Raw genomic sequence first — 13,437 nt, forward strand, 5'->3', positions numbered from 1 at the left:
GGTGGCCGGGGGAACTTGGAGAAGCTCCCACCACAAAAAATGGGGCACAAAATTTGGGCATCTTAATGGACAGAAATCTTTCTATGGAGGAGCAAGTTAAGACCGTATCCGGCAAATGTTTCGGATTGCTGCGTAAGCTAAAAAAAGGTCTTCCCCTGGATTCCTCTCGCTACCAGAAGTGTCTTGATACAGGCACTTCTATTCAGTAGACTTGATTATGGAAATGCTCTATTGGCAGGGATGAGGGAAGACCTGCTCTCAAGGTTACAAATCATGCAGAATACGGACGCACGCTTAGCACTTAACAAGCCAGCACGCACTCCTTCCTTGCCATTATTGATAGAGTTACATTGGCTTCCTATTAGGAAAAGAGCAGTTTTCAAACTTTTGTGCCTGGTTTTTAAAGCTCTGTCTGGACTGGGACGAGATACCTAATGAAGAAACTAGAATGGTACAACCCGGCCAGGCAGTTAAGATCTAGTGACCAAAAGCTCCTTCAAACCCAGAGAATTAAAAAGGTTAGGATGGGAGGTCGCGCCTTTTCCTATCTAGCCCCTAAATATTGAAATGCGCTGCCAGAAGACCTGCGGGCATGTCCTACCTTTACAATCTTTAAGAAACATCTAAAAACCGGGCTATTTGAATAAAATAATGCTGCATTAAGTTGCATGTTTCCCGGGCGCCGAGAGATCCCCTTGGGGATGATTCGTGCTCCATATAAATATAAATAATGAAACAATAATGTGTCTATATGACTGCATATACTCATTGTTTTAGCACTATTGTAGAATTCTACCTTCTATTTACTTTATTGGTGCTTATAACCGTTTATGTCTGTTTCTGTCTAATGTTTGTTGCCACACATATATTTTATACTAGAATGACGCTGGTTCAATATATGCTTATTGAAAATGTCCCAGTCGTTTATTCTGTATATCTCTCTGAGAACAAGTGAGCACAAGTGACTGAGCGAAAAGTACTGTACTGTTCGATAGTTGCCAGAAACTATTCGCTCCTTGGTAAGGTTATGGGACGTATAGTGGTACTGTGAGCTAGCTGGTTGTAACAGGGTCGGGATGGGAGGCTTTGAGGACTGGTGGACCCCTGACCCTAACTCCCCTCCTTCCCCGCAGACTGACTCTCCGAGGGCAGAATGGGAAAGCCTTTCTGAACGGGACGATGAATATGACCCCGGCGCCTTTAACTGGGGGTATGATGACCAAGATGAGACTCCGCCCCCTGCTGACGTCGGAGGCTCCAGATTGGTGAAAGGGCAGGAAGTACTATATGCGAGGTGTGACATCACCCCGGAGGTCGGAGAAGGAAGCGGAGAAGAGGAACTGAAGGTGAAGCGAGAAGAGGGAGAGGACGAAAGAAACGAGAGCGGAGGAGAGCCAGGAGGCCAACAACCCCGTGAACCGCCGTGCCGCACTCCCGAGGGAGGAGTGTGGCTTTCTCAGGTACGGCGGCGTTGGGCATCCTGGGTGGGGAAAAAGAGCGCCCTTTGTAAATATTGTAGATTCCCCTGTGTGTGGCTTTCCCGTGTTCATTCCCATACCCTCCACCCCTCCTTGCCCATCCCACGATCCTCACGCCACTCCTCCTACCTGAGCACGAGCATGTTCGTCTTGTACATACCACGGGTGCTCCCTCACAACCACTCGGTCCCAAATCGGTTACGCCGATATCAGGCAACAAACTAAGGGCTTCCCTCTGTTGGTCTCTTTTCCCTTGCGGTCCGGAGATGGCGTACCGGAGTGGGAGGAGAAGACATCTGCCAGGAGCCACCTCGGCCAAAAGACTCCGCCACCACAGAGAATCTGGATTTCGCAAAAGAGAGACTCACCTTTCGAACCCGGCGAACCCTGAAAATAAAACCCAGTTTGAAGAAATACTCTGGTCTTTAGCCTGTTACTGTTACCGCGCCCATTTCCACCTCCCCTCCCACGCCCACACTGGTCTACAGACTAACATATTCTTGGGGGTGTCTGGAATCAGTCTCAACACCAGTACCTTAGTTTGTGTTGTCTAAATGTGCAAATCCTATATAGATTTGTAGGAACTCCTCAACAGTTTTGAAAGTAAAAATTATGATGTATGTTAGTTTTAAATATGCATAATCATTTTTCAAGAGTGGGATGTAAAGGATCTAGGAGTAATGAGTGGGGAATTATATCAATATTGTAAATTGATAGTTGTATAGCGCACTACTCACCCACAAGGGTCTCAAGGCGCTTGTACAAATACCGCTGTGGAACCCGTCCTGGCTTTCCCTGTGAGGCGTCCACTCCTGGACACCCCCAGGGTGGAGGCCAGGCATCCTTAGCATTGTGGGGGCCATTGTGGAGATTAAGCAAGCTATTGCCCAGAGGGACTCTATGATTAGAATAGGCACCAATGCAAGAATTAGCAGGTACGTCGAATTTTGAGCCCAAGACCCACCGAGGCGGGGAATTGAACCCTGGTCCCGGGCTAGACCTCTGCATCAGGGTGTGCTGTTCTATCCATTGAGCCACACTTCTCCTGCATCAAGGCCTGCCGTTCTAGCTCATGTATTAAATAAAATACTTGGGCAACAATTATGTCATTTATTTGAAAATTATTGAAGATACGATGCATAGTTGATTAAAATATGGGAGGTAAAAGATCTAGGAGTTATGAGAGGCAGAGTGCACTAATACTCTGGTATTAATTGCAATATGTCTGCATACATTATGTAAATAATTTTAAAATGAGTTAAATTGCAATGCAAATTTGGTTAAAATATACAAAATACTTTTTGGAGCAGGATGTAAAGTTTATAGGGGTTATGGGTAGGAAAGTGTGTTAATAATCTGGTATTGGTTAAAATACCTCAGCATTGTTAATTGATAACAATTTAGAAGTATATTTTGTTGGAAACAAAAACAGAAATTCAGATGGTAGCTAAATGTTTAAAAAACAAAAAATAAATATGAAATAATATTTTTTGAAATATGCAATAATAGTGGAGAAGTGCGGCTCACTGGTTAGAGCAGGCAGACCCTGAAGCAGAGGTCAGACTCGGGACCAGGGTTCAAATCCTGATGCAGCAGGGTCTTGAGCTCAAATGTCCATGGACTCGATAATTCTCGCTTCGGTGCCTGACCTAATCATGGGTTCACACTCTGCAACTCTGGGCATTAAGCTTGCTTAATCTCCACAACGGGTCCCCCGCGGCGGGATGCCTGGCTTTCACCTTGGGGATGCCCTGTAGGGGCTATCTCACAGGGAAAAGCCAGGACGGGTTCCCAAGGCAAGCGCGGAGATACCCCTTCGGGGGTCGATTCTGGCACTATATAAGAAACATAATAATAATACATTACTATAATGTAAAACACATTAAAAAAATCACATTATTAAATGCACACAACACTATTATTTTCATATTCATATATTTTATCTAATAAAATAATGTATTCATATACAAAATCGTTTTTTAAATATCTTATTTTGTTTTTACAAGAATAAGAAACATTTATTTGAAAATGTATTAACATTAAAAGAACATAATTTAAATTATTTCCCACTGTTGACCATTTATTGCTATGGGAGAAATTGTCCTTTTTTTGCTTTTTAGGTTGATGTTCTTGCTTGCACATCTGCTTCTACAGCTGGTGGAGTGTTGCGGACAGATCTGGAGCACGGAGAAGAGACGGACATGTAAGAACAATCTAATTTACTTAAAATAGCAAATAGGTTAGGAAATGTATTGTAAGGAAAGATAGGAAAGAAGTTAATTGTTAAATAAGAGACTATAATATGTATTTTGGGGCTTGACCACTTTAACATCCCTAAACAGGTAGGTAGTCTTTTAAAAAAAAAAATATATATATATAATTTTTTTTAACTAAAAAGAAAAAAGACAATCCTATTTTTGCATCAGAATTTTCATCGAGCTACATTTTTTTTAGGAAGAAACAAACACTGACTAAGAAGAAAGAGCACAGAGTTACTGTAATGTTGTCCTCCTATTTTAAAATGTATGGGATGTTGGTGAGGGTTTTTCTTATTTAGAAGTGAGTATTTCAACTGGTTTTAAAAATAAAGTTTTAGTAATAGCTTATGTTTTAGTTTTTGGATCTCCATTTGTTCCAGTAATGCAATTTGTATTTTGTAAATACCCGTTTGAGACAGATAAAGAGATGCCTTTGCTTAAATTATAAATTAAAATATTGTTTGGATATTTGTACTTATTTAAAATTATTAGGCCTAAAATCTTCCATGCCTTAATTTGTTGTGAACATTTTTAAGCTGGAAAAACGGACACAATTTATCTTAGAGTATAATAAACAATATTTAGATAAAACATGTATGATCATTTTCTTTTTATTCATACTGTATATATGACCCCTTTAGTGATTAACTTCTACCCCAATGTAACTTTGTTTGAAATGGAAATAGTATATCTACCCCATTCAGTGTCCAGCGTATTCCCAATATTCTCCCTGGCTGTAGTTAGGAATAGTAAATCTGTCCCCCTTTGGAGTCCTGTTATATGCTACACAGAGGAACTTTGAGGCTGATTACGATGGCAGATAGACTTCAGTCCGTCTTCCATTGTTTCGTATTTGGGACCTCACGCCTACAAGGCAGCAGTCCCACAGTACGAATTACAATGCGACCATCATCGAGGAAGTAGCATTGCTTATGTTTTGCATTGTGGTGGCTGCTGCTGGCTGCAGCACCCACTGTAATGCAAAAAAGGGACAATTTGCATATCCCTGAACTATGTGGCAGGGATATGTAGGGGGCGTTTTAGGTGCCCCCAGGTACTGTGTCTGGTGACCAGGTGGTAAGGGGGGCCCGCTACTGCCTGTTCATGGCGGGTTAAGTGCCATGAACAGGTAGGCGGGAAGAGACATCGCAATCCCTACGGCGGTACCTAGTAGGCACCCCCACCATTGTAGGGACTACGAGCCACTCTGCCGCACTGGCAGGCTCAAGGAGCCTTTCAGATGCGTGGCGGTAAGTCTTTATGACCCCCACAATCGTAATCGGGCCCTATGTGTTGAAGTCTCTTACAGCAGAATTTGGGATGCGTTTAGTATGTCTTTCTCAGGCCAGCATTGAATCTCACATGCAGAGCTCCTCGTGAATTGATACTGGACTAGTAGAGTGCTCAAATCATCATCAAGATGTTGGATTCTAATGCTGTAATAACTTGGGGTGTTCATGTTAGTATTGAGGTCCAGAAGATCTTTACTGTGCACTTCATCAGTTAAGCACTGACCATCTAATATCACTCCTGGACTGAGATGCACTGGTAGAGCTATTCACTTGGACCGAGTAGTATACTAGCATTAACCTACCTAGCCAGATGCAGCAGAGCGTGGCACAGGTGTCCTAACTTGTAAACCCCAAATAAGTTCAGCAACTTTCATAGTTTGTTTTCTTTTCAAGTAAAATAGCTGATGTAGAGTGTCCTTTTCATCTGTGATGGGGTCCCACTCCCCTTTTCAGTGGGTTTCCGTCAACTTGGATTCTGAGTTAAGTCTGTGTCCAGATTGAGACGCTTTCGGGAAACAGCAGAAGACATGCTCATGCACTTGTCATAAACTGATTCAGAGACTAATCTAATTCATTTGAAATATAACCTCTGGACTACAGAAGGGCAGCTCCATACTGACAGATTGTACTTTATACAAATGTGAAAAATATAACAATTATATGGAGGAAAAAAGTGATGAAGTAGTTTATTTGGGTTACAATTTTGGCTACCCAACTTTACTACTGTATGTGCCCACTGCAAAAAAAATCCCTTCTGAGGCCACTGTTTTCTCATATACCTATAATTATTAGGCTTTAGAACATGAGAATACTTCTATTGAGCATTATGTTAAAAACAGAGGCCATTTACATAAAAAGCATGTGTAAAAAAGTGCACCAGTTCCCAAATCCAATTCATGTTTCTAATGTAGCATCACCATACTTTGGGGACTTGAAGGAAGGCAGTATACAGTATCACCCAAGAGATGTGAGGCCTCAAAATGTGCAGTCCTGCTTTGTGCCCACTAACCACTTACTCTACCAGAGCTCCCAAGTCCCCAAAGTCTATCTGTGAGTAATTCATCCAGACCAGATTTTTCCTTTGCATTCTAGGACTTGGAGTCCTGAATTTTTAGTGGAAACAGCTGGACTAAAAATCTCAAAAATCAAAGAAAATCATTGCCTGTGTGAGGTACTCACACATGGAATTGGGAAACTTGAGAATTCTCCACAGGAAACCCAGTCCCCACATCTCTTTACGTATGCTCTAAGGTCCAAGATTTCACATATGCTATCTCAGCTGATTGTGTATGCTCTATGAAAAGTAACCTCTGTCTTTAGCCCACTGCTCAAAACTTTCAATCCAATGTTCATGGAAACACACTGTTGCAAACATCCTCTGACCTATGCAAGAACACAGAGTGCTCTCACGGGTGCTTGCATTTCCTTTTTGGATGCTGATGTGGGGAAAACACAGCAAGTTTCAATGACTACCATATCTTGGAAATACATCTGCATTCTGAAAGAAAGAGAAAACTTTTCACTGCGGATAGTGTTAGTTTAAATGTGGCCCCATCTCTCCATGCACCCAGTGATACCCAAAAAATGAAAGAAGCCCTGAAAGCTTCTTAGGGGTTTGTAGTACTTAAAAGGTGGCCCCAAGGAAGAGGAATATACTTGTGGACTACAACCCTATGAGGGAGTACAGAATCTTATCAGGGTTTGAAATGACTTTTTATGTCTGGCATTAGCCAAGATCTTTTGGCTTAACTAAATTTATATGTAAAATATATTTACACAGAGGGGTGTTCAGCCAGCAAACTCTTCATCTAGTGTGTTTTTCTGTGTCATTCACATTGTTCTCCTACCCAGTACAGCCTACAGCATGGGCCAGTCCTCTTCTCCCACTGATTAACTTCACTGTGAGTGAGAGCATTCTGCCCTGTCGGAAGGAGCACATCCACACACAACTTCGTTCCCTTAAGTGTTATTTATTATTAATAATTTGCTTTGCTTTTACGAATGTTTTTATTTAAATTGATCTGCACCACTCCTGCCAGGCCCCCTTGTCTCACAGCTGAACAAGGTGGAACACTCCCCCCAATCCAGATCTCTTGACTGGGGGTGAATGTTTTGATTTGTTCTGCATTCTGTCCATCAATATTTTGCTTTCTCGCCCTAAGTGCGCCTGGTATGGCCAGACGTGGGTCCTAGGCTCACTGTGCCACTGGAATCAAGTTATCCTGGCTGAAAAGGGGTGAAACCCCAAAACCGGTCCAAGGATGCTTGTTTCCAATCCAGGGAGTACCTGGCTTGGCAGTTCGGGCTGCACTGTCCCCATGAGGCACAGAGTCAAGACTGATTTGCATATGGCCAGGTCTAAACAGGGGTGGCATGGTGAGCAAAAGAATGATGGATTTAACCCAGATCTCTTAACTGGGGGTGAATGTTTTGGTTTGTTCTGCATTCTGTCCATCAATTGTGTGTATTTTGCTGGTGGGTTTCCCAGCAATAACGTTTTGAAAAAGACCTGAGAAAACAGAGCAGGCATTGCCAAAATGCTGGATGACAACACCAAACCTATAGGCTTTGACAGTGCTTTTTCGCTTGATGAAATGATTTTAACTTGAATGCAACTGTTTGACAAAGCCTCTTATATTTTGGACACTTTGAAAAAACATGTTTAGTGTATAATGAAAAGCCTGAAAAGATGAATTGCTTCCTGACTGTAATAAAACCTATGTATTTTCTGCCCGAGACTAACTTGGATTGTACCCTGTTCTAAATAAACAATTAATATTCAGAAATTATGTACAATATGTGCTGTATGTGCTCAAATTGATTAGCGCTTCAACAGTCCATTTAAGGCGGGTTCACGGAAAATTGCTCCCTGTGTCATGTGGATGGTGAGCAACAAGCCTGTTTTAGGAGCAGGTCTTTGTCCCTACCCCATATGGTGCATGGGAGCCAATGAATACTGAAGAGGACAACGTCTAGCCACTGCTTCAGTTTTAATAGATAACTGTGATATAAAACGTTATGCAGCAGGTGCCATACTACCATGGCTCCTTCCTGCTTGCAGGCCAAGGTTCTTAATATAGAACCTGCATGCAGGCAGTGTGGCCTGTACACTTGCAGACTGTGGTCTGATTACTAAGGGGGTCATTATGATGGCGGACAAAAAAGCTATTCAACCGCTGTGTTTCCAGAAAAAAATGCCTACATGTTCCGCAGAAAACCGGCGGTCTCATTACGATGCGATGAAAGTAAAATCCGACCGAGGCGGTCGGATTTCACAATAAACTGTTGGACAAGTCACGAAAAACTGAAAATCGGACTGCTGCATATGGAAAAGCTGCAGAATGCATTAAAAAGGCCGATTCACACGCGGAATGACCCCAAGTGAAATTATGATGAGATGGTGGAGCTGGCATAACGATCATTGCGTGACGACCACTGCAGTCATGCTAAAAGATGAATGGTGGTCGAATGCAACTTCACTGCCAGGCCTCCAAGTGTGCTTGTTCTCTCCACTGCCCTCAAGCACATCTGACATGCCACAATGATACACCCTAAGGTATTAAAAAAAATATGAAATCCCTACTCAACATGGAAAATACACCTGACAGGCATTCCTCATTTTGACACACCCACATAGCAGGATAGAAAACCAACCCCTTCCCTGACCATCATCCTTTGCACAACTCCAGCATTGAAGGGTCATATAACACAGCTGTAAGGAGAGGCAAATCATTACACAACACACCATCACAACCACCTACATCCACGCACACCAACACTTCAAACATACATACCTGACACACTTTACACATCCTCACCACCTTTCTCCCTGCACTATTCACTTATTTGCACAACATACACCATGTCACAGAAACAAAATGCCTAAATTCACAGACAATGAAATGTCGGTAATGGTAGATGAGATAATTAGAGTAGAACCACATTTGTTTGGAAGCATGGTCCAACAGACCCCACTAGTCACAAAAAATCAAATGTGGGAAAGGATTGTCAACAAAGTTAATGCAGTAGGGACCACCCTGCGCACAATGCATGACATTAAGAAGAGGTGGCATGCCCTAAAGACCAGGGTGAAATACAGTGCTAATAGGAACCATGAGCCAGCTCAGAGGACTGGCAGTGGCCCTCCCATTCCACCACTAACATTCACTGAATAGGAGGAGAAGGTGCTTGCCATCCTGCATCCAGAGAGTCTCACAGGAATTGCTGGGGACTGGAGACTGGTAGGTACCAACCACTGTATCCCATCACACTGCCACGTACTGTCTTGCACAACCATAGAGATAAACTTTCCAGACCAAAATGCATTTATGTACAACACACTTTTCACAATGCATGTCCTCACATAACTACCATTTCCTTCCTCTGATTCTTCTCAAAGGTAGGTAGCAATATTTCTATGTGGGTATGTGTTCAGGTAGCAAGCACCACTCCGGCCAGGCTCCCTTGCCTTACAGCTGAACAAGATGGAACACTCCCCCCTCCCAGCACCATGTGTAACCTATTACCATTTCTGCTCCACTTCACAGGGAGGTAGCCTTCTCACCAGGGAGTGGGGTTGTGGTGGACAGGCAGCCAGTCAGCACTAAAAATCCCACAAGACCCCCTTGCCTCACAACTGAACAGGATGGAACACTCCCCCCTCCCAGAACCATGTGTAACCTATTACCTTCCTCTGCTCTACTTCAAAGGGAGGTAGCCTTCTCACGACGGGGACAGGCAGCCAGCACTACAACTCCCACCAGGGCCACTTGCCTCACAGCTGAGCAGGATGGAACACTCACCCCACCCAGAAGTATGTTTTTTCCCCCAAAGTTTTATATAGCGAAAACTTGACCCGAAAAAGGGTATCAGAGCGCTTTACATGAGCACCAGTTGCGTTACATGAGGACACATTAATTTTTTTAGGCCCGGGGAGATTAAGTGATTTTTTTGCCCGGAAAAACAGGATGTTGAGCGTCATTGCCGAGACTCGAACCCGGTTCCTCAGATTTGTTTCAAAATATGAAGGCTCATATGAACAAAACACATGCATGGACACTGTCAAACGAACCAAACCACTTGATGTCAAACCAAAATGACCAACAGAAACAAGAAATTTATGGCATATCTGAAACAGATTCTAAGAAAGGTCTACAATATCCAAGCCTAAACTAAAGTGGATGTGCACCTAGTTGTTAGAGGATGACATGTCCTTGTAAACACACTATCTGTTCATCCCAAATGGTTGGTATTTACATGTCACCCTGCCAACAAGTAATGTATGTACCTTTACATCAAGGTACACCAGGTGATTGTAATGTAAAACGTTTGGATTATCAACTAAAACATCAAAAACAGGGTCACTAAGGTAGTCGAGTGTACTTAACAGACAATCTAACTTCTGTTTAACAGGAGATTCACAATCAACAGCTGGCTTGAACACCACCAACCATCAGAGTCAAGTACCCCCCCCGGAACCTGAACTCTCTGATGCAGATGAGGCGCACCAACCTGGCCCCTCAGGACTGCCAGGACACACTTCGTCTCAGGGCCTTATTGTCCCCCCCACACCACTACAACTCTCAACACAACAGCAACAACAACTACGCTGACCCCTGATACAACGACCTGTGCTGTAGCCACCTCCACCATCACCACCACTGCCTACAACACTGTACCTGGCTCAGTGGTTACCAATACCACCACCCAAGCCGAGGATGCCCGTGACAGTGTGCAGGTGCGTGAACAGCCAACGCTACAGGCCCGTATCAGCAGGGCAGGTTGGAGGGCAACTGGGGACAATCACATGAGGACACAGAGACTAAAGCCCTCGCCACCATTGCAAGAGTCCTTGGTGTGTACCAACAGAACCAGGGACAGATGGGCCAGGTTATAGAGGTACTGCGTGAGCTCCACCTGCTGCAGAGGTCATGGACACCCACATGGGACAACTTGTGGCGCTCATGGGCCAGCTTGTGGGTGTTCTGACGGACATTCATGCTTCTCAAATAACGGTCCCCCCCCCTCGAGTGGCCAGCCTACTGATACTCCCACCACCTCAGCTGCGCCCACAGGGAGGGGTGAGCTGCAAGACAATGAATCCTCAGACATCTCTGAGCCTGCAGCAGAAGGGGACGTCAGAGAAACACCACGGGAGGATCAAGTGCAAAGCACCAAGCAAAGCCAAGTCGGAGAGCCAGCCATGATGTCACCTGTGTTGCACTGAACATTTACTTTGTTGATCATCCAATCCCACATTGCCATGTTGATGGCAGGAGTTTATTGGACTATGTAATTCCATTATAGTGGTGACTAATCTATTTGTCTCTGTTACCATCGCTGACAGCTCAAACACTCTGTATGCACAACTAACATCGCACTCACAGTAAATTTAACACAATCTAATAGAAAATAAACACAATTTACTCACCTATGCCTTTGTGTCAGTTCCATGTTTATTGTCACACAACAGGGTCTCAATTGGAGAAATTCTAACCATTCACGGCACAACTCCACTATATATATGTTCTCACAAAAGGTGACCAAATGGTATAAAACTTTGTGTGAGCAAAATAATATGTATTAAAGAAAACAAGGCATTTGCTTTTTAAAGACGAGAACCCTCACTCAACACGCGGGTGACATGCTTCATCATTGGGTTCCCTCTTACACAGAGTGACCGCAAGGTTCATTGTGTGGGCTACAACTCTCCCCAGGAGAGGAGCAGGAGGTGTTTTTCTTCTCCAATGTTATATGTGAGTGAGGGGCAGAGTGCAACAAATGATCTCAGCTAGGGAAAATGTTCTTTAATCAGTATCCCTAAGGGATGAAATAAAAACCAGTGTAACGATAGGGATATAGATGTATCCAATCCGACTAGGTCAACATGTTTCTGCCAGATATAACATTTGCGGCATTCATCAGGACCACTGTCATGTCGACTAATCACTCCTGGTTGGAAAACATGGCGGCCGCCGGTTAGGGCAGGTCGCGTCTCTGTAGAGGAGTTCCTGTAAGCCAGTGGAAACGTGGTGATTTTCGGCATGCAACTTGGCTTGTAACCAGCGCGACCGGCTTTACACCCTGAAAAGAACCTGATTACTCCTCGCCGAAGCTAATGGTTTTCCTTCGGCATTTTCGGCATTTTCCCAGCTACAGACGCCGACATCTATGTTTGCACCCGAGGCGCCTTTGAGATAGGCGCCGAGGTAGGAGCCGTCCGGAGCCGCTCGGAGCGGAGAAGAGCAGCGGAGCAGCGGAGGAGCGGAGCTGGGGAGCTCCGTGTAAGGTAAAGGTGGTTTCCCACTCTACCCGCCGATATCTGCACAGTCATCGGCTGCCGGGGGTTTCTGGGGGTTACTGGGGAGTTACCTGTAAGACTCCTAGCGTGTTGTGGTTTCGTCCCTTTCTTTCGTGTAATTCACATGCTGGCAGTGTTCAGCGTCCGACGCCCGAAGCAGCCTGAGACAGGAGCCAAGGCAGGCTCCGCCCTGAGTGAAGCCAGCAAGCAGCACAATTGTTTTTAGAGATAGGCACAAGAGGTCTACTGTAATCGTTGGGCTCGTTTGGCTCCCTGGCTCCCACTCTTTTTTCCCCACAGGAAAGAAAAGGAAATGAGAATGAATAAATAGGGGGAAAAAAAAAGAAACAGAACAGAAGTAGATAGTGGCAGTACTGGCTTTGCTTTACCCCAATCAGAAACATCCAGCTTGTCGGTGTGTGGATGTGTGGTGGCAAAATCCCGCCTTTTGCCACACTCTCCCGGTGGGCAGAGGCAGCCGTGGAGCTGCGAAGGAGCCGCAGAGCGGATGCTAGAGGCGATCTTAGCAGCCTTACCACTTTATTAAAGTGCCCTACCCTAATAAAAGGAGCTCAACCGGACACCTTCAGCCTGGACAAAACCCAGAGAATCCGTCACATTAAACCAAAGACAAAGACAAAGACAAAGACAAGGTCAGGGGCAGAATCAGAGGAGGAAGGTGTTGGAAAAATATTCGTCCAGGCACTGCAATCGAGTAAGGAGCTCGGGAAGAGATGTGTGGATACTAAAGGGGGTAAGGTTGATTATACCCTCACTGATACCTTTTCTAAGTTGGATCTCAGACCTGGTGACACTAAGAAGGGAGTTAAGGAGGGAACCAAGGACGTGGCTGTAGATCTAGAATTCGGACCTAAAGAGAGCACTCCGGACCCTTCTGTTTTTGTGTTTTGTGGTACTCACATCACAAATTCCGCAATTACAGTAACTGCGGCCGCTAACCCGCGGTCGGCTGGGCTAAAAGGTACTAAAGATTCAACAATTGGAACTAAAATAAGATCTAAAAAAACTAAAGGTAGTGCAGCGAAGCTTACCCCCTCGCTTAGATCTTACTTTAAAGTGTTACCTCAAGTTCTAGAAATCCCCAGTGG

At 44.4% G+C, this 13,437-nt stretch overlaps 1 pseudogene; it reads left to right on the top strand.

Moving 5' to 3' along the window:
- Nucleotides 1–1,076: 1,076 nt before the first annotated feature.
- On the top strand, nucleotides 1,077–11,016 carry LOC147692871 (uncharacterized; annotated as a pseudogene).
- Nucleotides 11,017–13,437: the final 2,421 nt, after the last annotated feature.

Source organism: Lissotriton vulgaris, chromosome 9 (assembly GCF_964263255.1).
Source record: "Lissotriton vulgaris chromosome 9, aLisVul1.2, whole genome shotgun sequence".
In the NCBI taxonomy this organism is placed as follows: domain Eukaryota; kingdom Metazoa; phylum Chordata; class Amphibia; order Caudata; family Salamandridae; genus Lissotriton; species Lissotriton vulgaris.